Source organism: Rattus norvegicus, chromosome 5 (genome assembly GCF_021556685.1).
Source record: "Rattus norvegicus strain SHRSP/BbbUtx chromosome 5, alternate assembly SHRSP_T2T, whole genome shotgun sequence".
In the NCBI taxonomy this organism is placed as follows: Eukaryota; Metazoa; Chordata; class Mammalia; order Rodentia; family Muridae; genus Rattus; species Rattus norvegicus.
Genome location: NC_141538.1, coordinates 139,426,042 through 139,444,038, shown reverse-complemented (window position 1 = coordinate 139,444,038; position 17,997 = coordinate 139,426,042). Strand labels below are relative to the sequence as shown.

The following is a 17,997-nucleotide window of genomic DNA, read 5'->3' as shown; positions in this document are numbered from 1 at the left end:
CGATGCCTGAGAAATGGCTACCAGTGAGAAGTGCAGATGAAATGGGTAGATGGAGGAGGAGGCTTCTATCTCTCTCTCAAGTGGACAGGGGAGTACTGAGTGTTGGCGTACTAGTTTTCTTTAGATACAATTTATAAATGTATGATTTGCATACCTCACAGTATGTTTTCTTTATTGTTTTTCATTACAATTAAAGGAATAAGAGATTGACATCTCTGTTGCTGGGCAAGATGCCCCACATGGTGACTGGTTGGTATCTGGCCTTCCCCATCATTTCATAGACACCCTTACAAAAATGCCCACTGAGCAGAAAGTGGAATCCAGAGCATATTAGAGTCCAGCTCATCCATTTGCTGTGATCATAATTATGCTTTAGGAAGTCCCCTGAAATCATTTCAACATTAGGGCAGGGAGCAAGTGATTGCCACTTCTCTTGCCTGGCTTTGCATAGCAATGCTTCAGTTGGGTTCATTAGCACATGCTTCAGTCGTGAGTGGTCCAGTAACCACCCCAAGACTTCTAATACTGTATTAAATCTCCTCTGAGGGCCGGGGAGTTGGGGAAGGGATACATGCTCATGTTTTTGGCCACCCCAGCAGACAGGCATTTGGAGTAAACATTCACTCTTTGTGATCAGCTCCTAAGAGCCATGCCCATGGCAATTTGTCTTTTTAATCTGAAACCAAATGTGAACTTTGTGTAACAAAGCCACAGCTAAGAGGGATCAATGGTCTGTGCCTTTTCCAAGGTGCAATATGCTCACCCCAAAATGCTGAAAGACACACAGAAATCCTGACATGAGAACTGCAAATGGCAAAGGCAAAGTGCTGGTGGTTCCCATATCACCTCTGGCCTCTGAGCTGAAGCCACAGCCAGAGGAAGTGAAGAGACTATGCTACATTTTATTCTGCACTTCCAAGTGTGGGCCTCAGTCAGGAGTCTGAGATGGAGGGATCAAGGACCTACCATATTAGATCTTAGGAAGGTTTCCAAAGTCCTCACCTTCTCTGTCAAAGATATTAATTTCTTCCCGGACTCATTAGTTTCACCACCTCATGTTGGGCCTGTAAATGCAGCCAATGGCTGAAGAGACTAAAATTATTCAAAGACACAACTGAATATGTCATGTTATTTTTAAGTGTGTTCATGTTCATATGTATGTGTATATGTGTGCACGTGTGTGTGTGCATGCCCATGTTCATATGTGCGTGTGCATGTGTATGTATGTAGAATGCACATGGAGGCCAGAAGATAACCTCAGATGTCATTCCTCAGGCACCTGGCCTGGACCTTCCCAAGTAGCCTAGGCTGGCCAATGAGCACAGGGATGCCCTTGTCTCGGCCTCCCCGGCCATGAGATTTTTAAGTCCCTCACCACTATTCCCAACTGTTTTTTAACTACATCTAGGGATAGAACTCAGATCCTCATGCTTGTAAGGCAAACACTTTACCAAACGAGCCCCTCACACATACATTTATAATACCGCTTTCATTTGTTGTTCCATCATTCTTTCATTGGCTTTTCTTTGGATCCAGTTATGTAACCATGACTGGTTTTTGTTTTGTTTTTGTTTTCTTTTGTTTTAAGGTTAACCACAAACTTCCATTACAAGAGGCACTGATGCTCAGAGAGATGCCAAGGTCCCTATGCTTCTCTCTGCTTCACTCCTTAAATCTGAGGGCCAGTGTTGGCTCATGCCACACATGTCTAAGAGTAAAGCTCCACCATACTTCTCTTTCCACAAGAATATCAACTACACTTGGCATTCAGGAATACTTAGTGACGAGGGGAGGAACCCCTCACTCAAACATAAGCTCATCTATCTTTTCCAGAGCCCAAACTTGACATTCCACTTCCCAAGCAAGTGTTCTCAACATGACCCATCAGGACAGCCCTGTGGATAGGAAGGGGTCTTCAGTCACTTCACATCACCTACTCCTCTACTCTGCCTTCCCACCACCTTGAGATTTCATGGAATTGGCTTCTCTTCAACTCATCACAATGGTGCCCCTTCCCTTGAAGACATGAAACTTTTAAATAATTCTCAACATTTCTAGTTATATTTAATGACATGAAATGGCCATTTTCTTTCAGATAAGTGATCCAACAATAAATGTATGCATTCAAACCTTAAGCCACACTGTCTGCTTGCTTTTAGTTAGGTCCTCACATTTTCCACAGATGGACCAAACTGTAAAAGGTACTCTTTTAAAAAGCATGGGCCTTCCTTTTCTCCTCGTGTGCTTTTCCTGTTGCCTTTGTATTAGAGAAGAATTGTAATGAGCACATGGGCAGAGGGTTGGGCCACACTCTGTGTGCTCATGTAAGTCAGACATCCTTCCAGTTCTGAACACAAGGTCTGAATTGAATAATCCCCACCACTAACCCTGGGGTGTGGTCATAACATCTTGAACTCATTTATCCAGTGGAGCAGAACACTGGCAGTGGCCAACCCTACATCCCTAAAAAGGTATAAGAAGCTATGCCACCAGAGCCCACCTCTTCTACCAGGAGTCCATCAGCCCTCTTTCAACTGTAGCATAATGTCACTGGCCCAGAAAGCTGGAGTGTGTCTCTTGCCACAAGAAGATACATGAAAGTTCCAATATCATTTTCTCAGATTCTCAAATGCTAAAACAAACCTTGTTTAATAATGTATAGTACAGACCTATTAAATGCCAGCTAAAGATCATCAAGTTTCCAACAGCGCTTTATAGGTGTACTATGATTTAGTCGGCAAGCCTCTGGCTATCCAGAAACTCTAAGGGATACTGGGAGGCAGGCCACATTTCTCTAAACAGAAACCAACCACAACTCAGTTGGTTTGTGCTCCAGTCCCACGTGCCTTCTTAAACAGGACTAAAAACAGCCACTAAACTATTGTTGGTATACACAGGTCAAAAGATGCAACAAAATATATACCATTTTATTAATTTGCTTACATCCCTCTGCTAATCTTAGAAGTCCACATTTTGACTCCTTATAGCCTTTAAACATAATTTTTTCAGTTTCGCCTGTTTCTAGCATTGTTATTATTAGTTTCATTGATATTTGATTAAAAACAACCTCCATGACCCTCTCACAAAGCTTTAATGATTTCTCCATAGTTTCTAAGTGCATTTAGCAAGGCTCTTAGAAATTTAAATGCTGAGTCCTGAAAGAGGGTCTGAAATTCCCACCAGCAAGAGAAGCAGGACGAAGCTCGCACCCACAGACGTTGTGAAGGCTGTTTCTCTGCTTTGCTCTTCACAACTGTGCAGTCAGATTGTGTGGTACCTACAGAGCCCGCCAGCTGCAGAGCACCTGGACCTTTCTCATCCATCTCGTCCTCTCCTCAAACCATCCTTCCACCAGCTTTACGGACGAAGAGCAATTCTGCTCACTCGGGCAGCTGGGTTTCCTGCCCTGCCTGTCTCGGTACAGTTAGGGAGTGGCAAAATGTGCCCTGACTCCTCCTGGGGTAACAGTCTGAAAACCAGCCTGTCAGGGCCTAAGGGGAGGGATGAATGAATGAATGAATGAATCCCTGAAAGACACCAAGGAACTTGCTGAGCAGGAAGAAAGACAGGTTGAAAGCTATCTAGTTGTCACACAGCTTTCTTAATGTTATCTTCCATCAAGTCAGATCTTGGGATCTGCCAGGTCTTTAGACTAAATGTATCTCCTCTTGCCTGAACCTTTCACACACTAAGTGCCTCGCTGGCTCATTTGGCAGGGGTCCAAGAGCAGCTTACACTTCTGCACTCTGAGGAGGGTGGCCACTGCTGTAATACAGTGGGCGGAGACATCTTGACAATAGTGCCAATTGAGCACATCTTGATCTACAGAGCACACAGTAGTAGTTAGCTCTTAAAGCAACAATGTCCCCAGGCCCCCACCCCTACCAGCCAACTGCTATACCAGGGTATTGAGGGCCAGAAAATAATTTTAGCCTTAGGAGGCCAGATTTAGTCACCAATTTAGCAAACCTACCTACCAGCCCCAGGAGGAGTAGGTAAGGAATATGACCAGAGTCTGTGTTAAGAGCTCTGTGGACTGTGGGTACTTACTGAGCTGGATGGAAGGGAGAGTTAAGCTCTCCTGCCTGCAGAGCTCCTCACAGGACAGCTATCCTACCTTGCAAAGCCCCTAACATTACAACGCAAGGATGGAAAGGACATCCAGCTCCTGCAAGTCTCCACTTCAAGCAGCAGATGTCAATCATCAACAAGGGTCTCTTTCCACCCCATCCACAGGGCATCCCAGCCCAGAGAAAGACTGGCACAGGTGACGAGACAGACTTCTCTCTGGCTCTTCCTCCGGAGGTACCTAAGTGGCCACCTAGACCCAGTGTCCTTTTATCCTTTTGAGTTAGGAATCTGAGGGCCCTGCAGAGGTGGCTATATCCTTCTCCACAAACAGAGAGGGGTAAGACTACAGCAGAAAGTTCAGACAAGTATCACCTGGGCAGAAGTCGGGGGAAAGTTTCAGATCAACACCAACCCAATTCTGAGACCTCTGTCCTCAAGCAATAATCCTGCTCTTTGCCTGTATTCTTGACCCTCAAGTTGTTCAAAGGATTTGTCCTGGTCCCCACATGCTTCCTGTCATCATCACTCACATAATTACATAAAGATATTATAAACAACAGAAGTAACCAACTTTAGTGCAGGAAGGCTGATGCTAGTTGGGCACAGGGTCTGATCATTAGTTGTGATTACATAACTACATAAACATGGGTTGGAGAACACTTCTGTAGAGGTTAATTCAACAAATGCCTTGTTCTCCTTCCCCACCCCAACAACAGAAGGCAGGCCTGGGTCAAAACATCACAGAATGCCTGATATCTCCGGGGCACCTGGCCTCTGCCTAGCAAAACCAAAGGCTGCCAGAACTTTCAAGATGCAAAGCAAGAAGAGAACCTCAGGGTACCACTTCTCCAAGCCAGCAGGCTCTTGTACAAACATTGTCCCCCAAGGTTCAAGGGCAGGTCAAGCCACAGACAGGGTCCTGACCTTGACAAGCAGTAAAACCAAACCAGCCAGCTTCAAGGATGTCCAAATAGGTCTCCAAGTTCCTCTACTCCACCACTTCTGTCCCAGCCACCAGTCTGGATGTCCATCACCTCCCCAGGGACCATTCGTCACCAGCAGTGTTCCCATTTTAAAATATGATGAAATGTGGGGCATCTAGGAAGGGGTACCTGCTTTATTAGTGACAGGATAAGACATTACCCCAACCCCACTCCCACCTCAGTTGGAGTTCGGGTTTGGTGTGGTGTAGTGTGCTTTGGGAAGAGGACTGAAAAGGTGTGATCCCCCTCCCCGCACCACCACCACCCCCACCTTGGAATTGTCTTCAGGGGATGGCAGGACTGTGAGCAGGGGGAAAAATTTCTCCCTTCAATGCTGGCACCCAGCATCAGACCAATATGATCTTTCTACCAAGCAGCAACAGACATCTCTGGAGCCTGACCCTTCCTAGAGCAGCAGCCTGGCCCAGGAGCCAGGTCTGCAGCGCAACGCAGCTGAGCGATCGCGGGGGCGCGCGGCACGCACAGGGTTACAGCCCAGCCGCCGCTGCGAGTGATTGACGCGCGGGGGTCACTTGAGGTTCGCGCTCCCCCAGCCAGGCCGAGCTCGCAGCCCACCGCGCACACGGTGGCCACCCTGCCAGCCCCGCCACCGCCACCCAGACACCTGGTGTGAGAAAGACAGCGACAAAATGGAATCCCAGCACTGTGGCAGGCACTTCCCGGTGGCGGCCGCGGGAGAAAACACAATCAGGGAAAAATAAAGCACAAGGAATCCGTCCGCGGAATAAAAACCCCAGAGTCCCCTACCTTCAGCCTTGGGGTAGCAAGCTGGTCCTGTGTGTTCTCTGACCCACGGATCCAGCACCCTTCTTCAATTATTCCGGTCAGTCGGGATATAGTGCATTTTTTTTCATAAACACCTGTTTCAAGTAAGGGGTAAAGACCTTATTGAAGGAATTGTTCTTAAGAAATAACCTGTGCGTACGTCTGTCCATCCAGGCGTGCATGCGTATTTGTATACACACATATGCACACGGAATACTCATGTACACTGAAGCACCAAACTAGGCAGGGGGATAATGGGAGAGTCAGCTAGTGGTGAGCATGCTCACGCCGGGAACAGATCCACCCTCTGTTATTCCTCTGAATAAATATAAATCACGATCAGAAACCCAAACAGAAGCATCCCTCTTGAATTCCTGCTGGAAACACGGAATAAATTCAGCCCGCAGACACAGAATCTAATCAGCAGCTGCTTTCCGAATCCAGAGCCAACCCATGCCCAGCTTGTCTTTTCCACTAGGAGTCCAGATCTTTTTTTTAAAAGGGGTTTTAACCTTTTAAAGATACAGTACACCAATTATCACTTGAATAGCATGGCTGGGAATATTGGAAGAAAGCACCAGGCCTATTGCCACGCAGGGCAAAATTTCAGGTAGTGACAGTGTTCATTGACTTTCATATATCTGCGCATGTGGATAATACATTACTTGGTGGGAGAAACATAGGCAATACAGGATATAAGCAAAGCACACATGTCTATTTCGTGATGGGCTTCCCACTGATGAGTAGCACTGCATGCGAACACTTCTAAACATTCATGTTCAATGGGTTAGACTTTCAGCAGACTTCTCAAAACAAGGGTCACTCCTCTGGGGTCCCTTATTGCTCCTGAGGGGCCAGAAGGGCCAGGTGACTGGAGGCAGTGAGGTCTCTGCTGAACCCCACCCTCCACCCCCAGCTTTCTCCCAGGTGCCCTGCATGCCCTCCCCTGAAGTCTCAGGGAACCAAAGGACGGTTCAGGCAGCATTTCTGAGCCACCGTGAGAATCAGTCTCAGATCCGTCATAGGACAGGTTTCCTTCTGCTTGCATCGGGAATTGAGACTGACACCTGGCCTTCGCTGTTTGACTCTTCTGATTGGCTCCTCTTCAATGTTTTGTTAGCAAGGTTTCATTGCTGCTCTGTTTTTAACTTTTGGGGGGTTTTGGAGCATGGAGGTTGAACAACAGCCCACTCCAGCCTAGAATGCACATGCCAACTACTTCAGCTACCCAGATGGCATCCATTCCAGTTTTGGTTTAGTTTTTAAAGAGGTACCACTGAGAAAAACAAAAAGGAACTTTACTCCTGTTTGAAAGAAAGACCGTGTCTTCCACCCAAGAGCCCCAGAACTTCATCCCGGCCCTGCTACCTGCCCCCCTTGTTCCTGGCCATCAGCAGGCCCCTCCACCACTGTGTTCCTAGGGCCACTCCAGGACAGGTCCCTCTGGTTCTAGCCCTGACTCTCATTCCCTCTCCTGGTCCTGCCAGGCAGACCACTGAAACCCATGCCTGGCTCTCTCTTACCTAGCCCTGTCTGCCTCACCCTCCCAGCCAAAACTACTCTCCCCACCTCTCCACTCCCAGATTCTTTAGAGAAAATTAGCATATTTCATGTGTCATCATCCTAGCTAGCTGAATCTGTCACTGATTGGTTGGGTACTGGCAGCCGGAAATGTCACCAGCCACACAGCATGGAGCTGGCTCTCCTGTGGCTACCACAGATCTGAGCTTAGGAGGCTTGGTGACAAGGTACAGACCTACCACAGGGAGCCTGTCACTCTTCTCAAAGCCTTTCTTCTACCCAGGCCTGGAGGAAGGGGGCAGAGGAGGCCAGAGTGTCTGCCACTGTGGTGTCAAAGGAAGGGGAGAGGCATGTTGTGAAGAAATGAAAGCCATCTCTATCCCTGTTGATAGATCTAGGCAGTGTTCCTGACAAAAGCATTCTTTCTTCACATTAAATCTCAGGAAGGCTTGAGAAAACGATTTTATTTTCTGCTGCTCAACTCCCTGTAATAGTATAGCACCAAGCAGGAATCCTACTCTGGTCAAGCTGTCATGAATCCAGAAGGAGATTTGGGCCCACGCCCTCTCTCTTTGAAGCCCAGCTCTCAACTGCCCCTGCATGGGCTTAATGCACGCTGAAGCCCACAGCATGGTGAGACTCCATTGTCTTTGTAGTGACCCACAGGGACCTTGTCTCCAAAGATTTAACGAAACCCAGTGCTTCAGTCATACTTCATCCCATTCTCTGCCAATGTTAAGCCCCATCTCTCTAGCTTTTGGTGTGGAAGTTGTTTCTCACACTTTAGTTGTATTTAGGCTCGAAGAAGGACCCTTGCAGGCAGACAGGTCATGTGGTCCAGCCATGTACAGGGCAGAAGTTCCAGACTCCTCCCCAATTCCACACAGAGGCCATTGGTTTGGTGAATGATAAAGGGGGCTCCTAAATGTTTTCTTGTTCATTCTTCCCCAAAAGAGCCACTTAAGTGAACAAATGTCAGTGGTCCCACTGGAAACCAAAGGACTGTGCCATCGAGATGTAGGCATTTGAAAGAGTAAACACTTCAGAGTAAATGAGGCCTGGGCAGGAAGGTCTGTGAAGACTCTGCACAGACCTTGACGAAGTCATTGCACAGGTTCCCAGGAAAGGATCCTAGAAAGTTCAGGCTCAGAAGATGGAGACTGGAGGACAATTATGGATATGAAGAAATGCAGACACAGATCAAGGTCATGGGGAGCAGACCTGTTCACTAAAGACAGAATGGCTAGACACAGAAGATCTTCACAGCTTCTTTGCAAAGTGGGAAGTTTATTCCCAAAATAAGTAGGAACTAAAAATGAAGGGGAGCAGGCAGGGGAGCGGCTCCCTAGGGCCACTAAAAATACTCTACATATGCACACACGAACACACACACACACACACACACACATGCACACGCACACGCACACACACACAGAGGAGGGGGGGAGACTTCAGTAACCAGATAAAGCATAGAGCATTGCCCAGCAGGAGTTCTGAAGGAACAGCAGCACCAAGGAGAAGCAGAAACAGAGGCAAAGGGCTGTCCCCTTCAGCTGAAGAGCGGGGTGCAGGCCACAAGGTGTGCTGGCAGCAGCTTGTTGAGCAAGCACACACATTCAAAGATGCAGAACCCCAAGAACAAGGAGACACAACCACAAACGTACTCGTAGGGGAGGAGGCCCTGACTGCTTAAAAGAAGTAAAATCCGAGTGGCTTTAGTCCCCTTCTAAACTGCACCTCGGAGACATACCTGCACAGTGCTTATAGGGACTCCAAGGGAAGGTCCTGAAGCCTCATTAGCTGCCACACTAGCACAGCCCTCTGTGATGATAAAATAGAGACATGGTACCACAGGCATACCTTTTACTAAGAAAAGTTTCTGGAGATCACTTGAGGATCTCTGCTAAGCAAGAGGAAATACAGGCCAGGAAAACGAACTCACACAAGGAGAGGTTATTATGTAAGAAAATGTAATGCGGAATGAAGCCAGGTAAAATGTAAGGCTGAGTACAGAATTGACAGCTGGTTATAAAGTTTAATAACTAAACATTTTGAAAGATGAGAGTCAAATGATTTAAACATGCAATATCCCCTCTATTCTGTAATATCACCTGCTACTGATTTCATCATTTACCTATAAAAGGACAGAGACACAGAGAAGGCAAGACAGACAGACATACATACATACATACATACAGACAGACAGAGTTTCCAGTTTACAAAGTTTTGATAGAGTATTTGGCTATAAGTTGTTCTATTTTCTTATTGGTTATTATTGCTAACATTCTACAGTGTCTAGTCTTCCTTCCTACTAGTAACCACCATCTGTTTTTAAAATACAAGTTCCAGAATTAAATGTATATACTAATAAAATTGAGAAATTTCAATGGAGATACATAAGCAGAATAATAATAATAATAATAATAATAATAATAATAATAATAATAAACAATACTGAAAGGACATTTTTGTCAGGTAGACAATTCCAGAATGTTTCTTCTTTCTGTTCTAAAGTAACATTTAGGACTGAGGTTGATGGATAGATGTTTGTTTAGAGATGGTATCTTGCTATGTAGCCCAGGTTGGCCTTAAGCTTCAGCTCCTCCCTCCCTGGCATCCTGAGTACTGGTATTACAGTGTACATAACAGCACCCAGTACAGCTGAAATACCCAACGAGAAGGAAAACATTAGAAGGGCCACTGACCAGGAAAACAGAGAAGGAACAAGAAGTGGCTTATTTGCCAGTTAGAAATACGTAACACTTCAGTGTTATAGTAACCAAAAGAGCCTCACACTACAGAACCTGCAAAACAGGCTGGTGGGCCTGAATGTAGTCAAGAAACAATTTGACTATAGTTTGTCATGTGAAGGTAAGAAATGAAGGCTGAATTTTAAATCCGTTGAACAAAGAAATCATTATCCTGTAACATAATAAGAGTATTTGACTACGGCTAGTTGAAAAGAATTATTTCCTTTAACCCATGCCTTATTTAAAATCTGTTCTGTTTTCAGAAAAAGAGACCTCAAAGGATAGATAGATCTTATATTTATTATTAAGTATTCAATGCCATAAAGTTATTTTCTAATAATGTAAAGAAAACTGAGGTCATCCAGTCTATGCAAAATACCAATGGGACAGGCTAAACAATGCTCCCCACAGAAATGTTCTACCTAATGTGTGGAAATTGAGCATTACCTTATATGCAAATGATGTGAATAAATTAGTGCTCTGGATATGGGGAGGTTATTATAAACAAACTAGGAGAACTCTACATGAAATCACAAGGATCTTTTGTAAGAAACAGGAAGCAGGCAGTGGAGAAGTCATGGGATTACAGAGGTCAGGATCAGAGGGATATAGCCAGAAGCCAGGACAAGTCAGAAGTCATCAAATGTAGAAAGAATCAAGAAACAGATTTTTCCCTGGAGCCTCTGGAGGGAGTTTAGCATTGTTCCTGTCAACACTTGATTACTACCCAGAGAAACGGACTGAAGACTTCAGACCTCCAAACTACGAACAGATGAGTACGTCATCTGATGGCATCAAGTTCATGGTGCTTCTTACTCAGTCACAGACTATGAAAACCCACTGCAGTGAGAACTGCAGGATTCCAGTAAGTGTTCCCTCTTACTGTGTGCCAGGCACTACTCCAGGAATTGCACATGCTAGCCATTTAATTTGTACACAAGGGGGCAGTAGGGAGTACCTGTGGCTAAGGCTACGGTGACCTGGGTTATATTGCTTTCTCATTTGTCATGCAGAGATTTTGTGGCTTGAACAAGAAATGTGCCCTCCAGACTCATGCTTTGAACACTCACCAAATTTGTGGTGCTACTGAGGAAAAGGGGTGGTGCTGAAGGAAAAGGGAGAGCCTTTAGGTCCTAACGTTTAGGAGGTAAGGCCTAGCTGGCTGAAGTAGGTCACTAGAGAAAATTCTGAGGGCATGGGCCCTAGTTCTGGCCACTTTGCTTCCTTGTCTGCCATGATGGGTCTCTGCCATACACCCCTGCTGCCATGAATCCCATCATGCCTTCTCTGCTGTGATGGACTGTACCCATCCAAAGCATAAACAAAAACAAATCAAACCAAACAAACAAACAAAACAAACCTCATTTATTAAGTAGTTTTATGTCAGGAATTTTGGTCATAAATATAAGTAAATAAAATTAACTAATAGGAGACATAATGATGACACCTACCTACTAGTGTTGTAGAGGATAAAATGAGGCTAGCTATATATATAACATGCCTGACTATAGGTTCACATGTGATAAGCAGTAACTAGTACCCTTGAATATTTAGCATTCTGGTCTGCATTCTAGAACTCCTCTTACCAATTCCCTTTCTTCTCTCTTGATATGAACAAAATGTGAGTCACTCCTAATCACCAAAATATTCTTCAACTATTTGAGAATGTTGATCAGGTCCTCAGGAATCTGAGCTGGTCCAGGCTAAGATGCCTCTGGTCATCGCTCTTCAGGTCATCTACATTTTTCCCTACACTCACCAGCTCCATGGAAAACAGTCTCCTACACTTTAGATGTGACCAGATGACCACCATACTTCTACTAAGCAGAGATACACACACTACAGCCCTTGGAGCAGCCTAATTTATACAACTTACACGGGAAGAGTGCATTTGACATTAAGGAAAGATTGTAAAGACAAACACAAGGAAAAAACGTGACAAATACCATATGGGACTGGTCAAATCTAAAATGTTTGCTGTTTTTGCCTTTGTTCTAGAAAAGCTTGCTATCTCATTCTAGAGAATTCTATACTTTTCTCAGTACAATATACTATTGTTCAGGTTTTTCTGGGAGTAAGACTACACTGATATATTTGCTGGCTTTATTTCAAGCCTGATAAAGTTCCTTCAGCAGCCATCCTCCCCTCCCCCCATCTTAGTAGTAAGTCAGTTACTTAACAACTAAGACTACATTTCCCAGCATTCCTTGTAGGTGTGTCCAGAGGACAGGCTTTAGCTCTGAGTTGCAAACTAATATGAACTGAATGATTTTCTGATCTGCCCTTGAAGGGAAGGATCACAGTCTCCCTCCAATTCTCTTTCCTATTTGCTGGAGTGTAGGCTTGGATGTTGTGTGAATGAGGCTGACTGATCAGGAAGACAAAGGACCCTGGGTCTGTGGTGCTAACATTTTATCCCATCCTAACCAGGAATAACCTAACATATTATTCTCAGTCTCCAAGAAGGAAACTAATTTTTAGTTTACAGAGTTTTTTCAGGTCCTGTGACAACAACTGAATCTGGGGATGCAAGCAATACAATTATATCACTCTATCTATCTATCTATCTATCTATCTATCTATCTATCTATCTATCTATCTATCTGCTGATCTGTTTATTTATTTATCTGTAATTACTGCTACTAAGCCATATACTTTCCTGGTCTACACTCACACCATAACCTTACATTTATTTATCCCACTTACACTCAATATTGTAAGAATAAACCCATCATTTTGCCCTGATGTCTGGGACATAATTCTGTGCCCTAAGTGTCTGCTATCCTTTCTCGTTTCATAACATTCTTCAAAGGGCAGTTCAGTTGCCAAGCTCACTAAGGCCACACTCAGCAGAACAGCTGATTAAGATTAAGTACAGCGCAGTAAGGAGGACTGCTGTGTCAGTGTGTGGAGGAAGGAAGTGACAGGTCAAAACCAAGAGCCAAATGGATGAGGAGGAAGAGGAAGAGGAGGAGGGGGAGGAGGAGGAGGAAGCGGAAGAAGGAAGAGGAGGAAGAGAAAGGAGGAGGAGGAAGAAGAGGAAGGAGGAGGAAGTGGAAGAAGGAGGAGGAGGACGAAGAGGAAGAGGAAGGAGGAGGAGGAAGAAGAAGGAGGAGGAGGAAGTGGAAGAAGGAAGAGGAGGAGGAAGAGGAGGAAGGAGGAGGAAGAGGAGGAAGGAGGAAGAAGAGGAGGAGGAAAAAGAAGAGGAAGGAGGAGGAGAAAGTGCTATGATCCAGTCTCTACACTAGGAGCCTCCCCACTGCTAGCTCATTTATTAAATAATTTGATCAATCAATTGCTTTAAGTGGAGATTATTTAGATTTGGGAGGATTATTTAGATTTGTGTGTGTGTGTGTGTGTGTGTGTGTGTGTGTGTACGCACATGTGTGTGGAGGCCAAAGGACAACTTTGGGTGTCATTCATCAGATGCTGTCTACCTGTTTTATGGTCTGGAACTCACTGAGTAGGCTAAGCCTGCTGGCTGGCAAGCCCCAGGAATGCCCTAGTCTCCTTCTCCCCAGCTCACTACAATTAAAAGCATCATCTGGACTGTCTTAGTTGGGGTTTCATTGCTGTGAAGAAAAACCATGACCAAGGTAACTCTTATAAGGGATGTTTAATTGGGGCTGGTTTACAGTTTCAGAGGTTCAGCCCATTAACATCATGAGACATGGCAGTGTGCAGGCAGACATGGTTCTGTAAGTGGAACTGAGAGTTCTGAATCTTGGTCATACTGCAGCCAGACTGTCTCTGGCCAGACTTGAGCATATATATGAGACCTCAAAGTCCATCCCCAGAGTGAAACACTTCCTGTAACAAGGCTACACCTCCTCCAATAAGGCTACAGCTCCTAATAGTGCCACTTCCTATGGGCAAAGTATATTTAAACCACCACAAGGATCCAACTTTCTTGCCCTTCCCATGTGGACTGAAACCAGAGGCTCTCCAGGAACCATTCAGGCCTTCAATGCCATTGGGACTGTGGAGGCATCCAGGCTTATGGCCGAACCTCCCCCAGTTCTCATCTCCTAGGAGGGAGGCAGACATTGCTGCTTTCTCCAGTCTATATCATGTACCAGCCTAAGGAGTTTTTGTTCATAATATATATTAATCCACCAGTTCTGTCTGTCTAGAGCAGTGATTCTCAACATGTGGTTCATGATCCCTTAAGCAAACCTATATCTCTGAAAATATTTACATTATGATTCATAAGTTTCAGTTATGAAATAGCAATGAAAACAAACTTATGGTTGGAGGTCACCACAACATGAGAAACTGTATTAAAGGGTTGCAGCATTGGGAAGGTTGAGAGCCACTGCCCTAGAGAACCCTGACTAGTACAGATGGCATACGGTTGTATTCAATACAGATTGAAAACTCTGTGGAGTTTAGGAGGAAACAGACACTTACGTTTCTACAAGAGGAGCCTGGCATCTTACTCAAGTTCCATGACCAATTCTGATAATCACTGTAAAGAACTAGTGCAGGACTCAGCTTTAGAAAGCCACAGTCCCTTATAAAATGTCACTAGGCCCAATGTTAACCAGACAGACATGATACCGAGATCTCATACCATGGAGTCAGTGTACCCAAAGCATAGCCTGAATGTACTCAGCAGGCACACAACAGGAAAAGGAGCTGGTGTTTCTAGAGCACCAACTCAGAGGTAGACATTTTGCTCAGCAAGTGACTCATAGAGTCTGACTTTGTTTTTTCTCTCACACAGGGCTATCCCTTGCCCTGCTAAGCATGAGTTCAATATGAAGAAGTTTCACCAATCTAGAGAGGCCCCACTTTGGGTATCTCACAGACAGCAGTCACGTTCCAGACCCCCTCTGCTGCACTGAGACAAGCAACCTGGCTTCTGGTAAGTTTGCAGTCGCTGGCTGCCAAGCTCGTGTGTGTGTGTCAGGGTGGGTGAGGTTCTTTTGTGCTGACTACTGTCCTTCCCAAAATTCTACAGACAGATGCTTGGCCATGGCTACAGAGGACTCTACAGCACCACAGGAGCAGAGTGTGAAATTTCAGTCGTACTGAAATAACATCAACAACGCCGTAACAAGAAAAGGTCATGAATAAACACTGCAAATCTCATGTACTTTCTCATGGGGGATCAAAACCTAGCATGCCTTTAGGGACCAGGCACACAACAGGAATGCGCATGACAGGAATAAGCAAAGCCTGTGTGTACTGAATTTAAAAGAGGCAGAAAGTCCTGTTAGTTAAGAGTAGTGGAGTCAGATGGTGGGATGTGGGTCTGCATAGCTAACTCCAATGATCAGTCAGCAAAAGAAGAGGGGCTCATCTCTCAATTGGGAAGACAAAGAGAGTGCACTTTTTTAAAAAATGCTTATATAAACACATATCAATTTTTAAAACAATTTTTTAAGAAAGAGAGAGCATGCGGAAATCAGGATGTCTCCAAATGAATGGGGCAGATGACTTGATCACAGTAATTCTCGAACTGCAGTCCTAGGAGCAGAGTCACAGGAATACCAGGGAACTGCAAGATGCTCCTCGGAAGAGCTCCGACAGTTTGAGGCTCTCCACAGCCTCCCAGGAGACAAGGTGGCCTTTGCCTCTTTTATCGGGGCCTATTTCATCTAAAGTTCACCTAGCTCGTTCATCATTTTAAGCTCATACAAGATTTATACAAAGAATCTTATATACCCTTCCCCTAGAGTTCCTTACTGCCAGCGTCCTCTCTAACAACAGTAACAATCAAGATCAAGAAAGTGATGCTGGCACAACACCACTAACTGAGTGCCAGCCTTTTCTCTAATGTTTACATATGAGGAAATGTATATAAAACAAAACTACATTACAGCTATTGTCCAGGCGTCGGCAGAGGATGTGATGCTGCTCTGGGCTGCTGGTCCTCCTCTGTCTCCTCAGACCCATATTACCACTCAGCCCTGGCTCTCAAGCCTCTCATTCTTTTGAACGGCCTTGCTTGGGTTTTGTGTGCTGTCCCTCCTTGGATTTTTTCTGGCACTCACTTATGATTAAATTGTGCTCAGGAGTCTGGGGCAGGATTAGTATAGAAGTGCTGTGTCCTGTAAGAAATAAAATAGGATGATGACAACTCCTTTTAAAATAAAAGTCTCTTGAGTCAGCCTAGGTCAAATTATGGAGAAACAAAAACGGGACACCTGCCATAGCCACTCTCCCAATGGTCTAACTATCCTACCCAAGGTACAAGTGTAGAGTAGATTCCTGACAGCCATGCTTGCCCTCGGACCCACAGACATGGCAAGGACGCTTGATGAACTATAAAACAAATAGGGTGTAATGTGGAGAGAAGAACCCAGTACGGTTTTGTTACAAGACAAAGTCTTTTAGAGATGAGGGATGTCATGTAAGATTGTACCCTGCTGACTCCTCAGCTGGTGGGAAAAGAGAAGAAGGGACTTTTATTGAAGCTATTAAAAAACTGTTCTCAGGGCTTAGTCAGTACACCGGACGTTCTAGGCCAATGCCAGCTCTACAGGGTGGTAGAGAAACTTCCCCGCTTTCACAACCCTGAGCTGCTGGTGCTCTTAGTATGAAATAATGACCTGTGCTTCCCACTCTGAATGGATATGCCGTCACCATGTCCATTCGTCCTATCACTGGCCATGCCAGCCTTGGTGGCATCTGCTAGCTTTCTCCACTGAGAAGTGACTCGCTTTCTCTCTGTCACTGAGTATTATCAAGGAATCTCCAATGTCTGTTCACCTAGTAATTTTGGCATCTGTGTGGTGAGCCGTCTCCTCTCTCCCTCATTCCTCTGTATTAGCCACCAGAATTCTTCATCAAGGAGGAGCCATATTTTCTTCCCATGCAATATAAAGTCTGTTCAACACTTTTTAATCAAGACAGATTCATGAATACTTACTTTGTTCTTTGAGTTATAACTTAACACATCCTTATTTAATTTTGTTTCAAATTGTTCCCATCTGGGCCATGGGTAGTTCTTCCAAATTGGCTCCTCATTTCTGATCCCCGCCATGGAGGAAGCTGACACGGACACCATGGAAAACAAGCACATCCCTCAGTCATGCTACCACAGCCTCTGCCTCCCATCTCATTGCCCACCCTCACCCCAGTGCACGCAGCTGGTGATAAGGGCGTCCAGAGTGGCGCTCCTGGCTGCTCTCAGACTTGGAACCCGAGCGCAGCCTGGGCCGCCTGAGAGGTTTCTTCGGGGACCACAGTGAGGAGTTGGAAGAGGATGAGATGGAGGAGGAAGAGGAGGAGGAAGAAGAGGTGAGCCACTTCTCTCCGAGTCTAGAGTCCGGACAGGTGGACTCCCAGGACAAGGAGGAGCACCTGATCAGTGCTGTTGAGCTGACCCAGTACATCTTGTTTCCACTTGCAAAGGTTACTTGATAGACGGGACGACCATTACAGAATGTCTTCACATTTTGTAAGAGCTGCATTGTGAGACATTTTTACTATAGCAACAGATGCCCAAAATGCAACGAAGTTGTCCACCAGACTCAGCCTCTTTATAATGTAAGGTTGGACCTGCAGTTACAAGACATAGTGTGCAAATTAGTGATCAGTCTAGAGGAAAGAGAAGAAAAGCAAAGGTGTGGCTTTTATAAAGGAAGAGGTCTAGATGGAAAAGAAGTCTGTGTGTGTTTTGGGAGAAGCAACTATTGGGCATGTAAAGAATTTATTAGAAGAAAAATGGGTCTTAATCTAGCTTGTCAGGTAGATCATCTGTGGGGAGCACTGCCGACGTGTACTAGGGATGCAGCAATGTAGGATCTGCTTGTCCTTCAGTACGGTCTTGTGGTTTCTCCTTTGAAAGTAACTTGAAGACACAAGTGTATATGAGAAACACAGTAAGAAGGCGTCTGCTGGTCTACATCACACCAAGATCCTCACAAAGCACATAA

General features: G+C 45.2%; 1 protein-coding gene and 1 pseudogene across 5 annotated transcripts in view; one reads left to right on the top strand and one right to left on the bottom strand.

Annotated features, from left to right (window-relative positions):
- Positions 1-17,997, bottom strand: part of Hivep3 (HIVEP zinc finger 3) — a 402,531-nt gene that overhangs the window by 309,284 nt on the left and 75,250 nt on the right. For 4 of the 5 annotated variants that reach the window (XR_015619738.1, XR_015619739.1, XM_087549278.1 and 1 more), the window contains 1 exon segment: positions 5,823-5,935. The gene's annotated coding sequence lies outside the window, so the exon portion shown is untranslated. 5 annotated transcript variants of the gene reach the window in all.
- Pcgf6-ps1 (polycomb group ring finger 6, pseudogene 1) lies at positions 17,101-17,917 on the top strand (annotated as a pseudogene).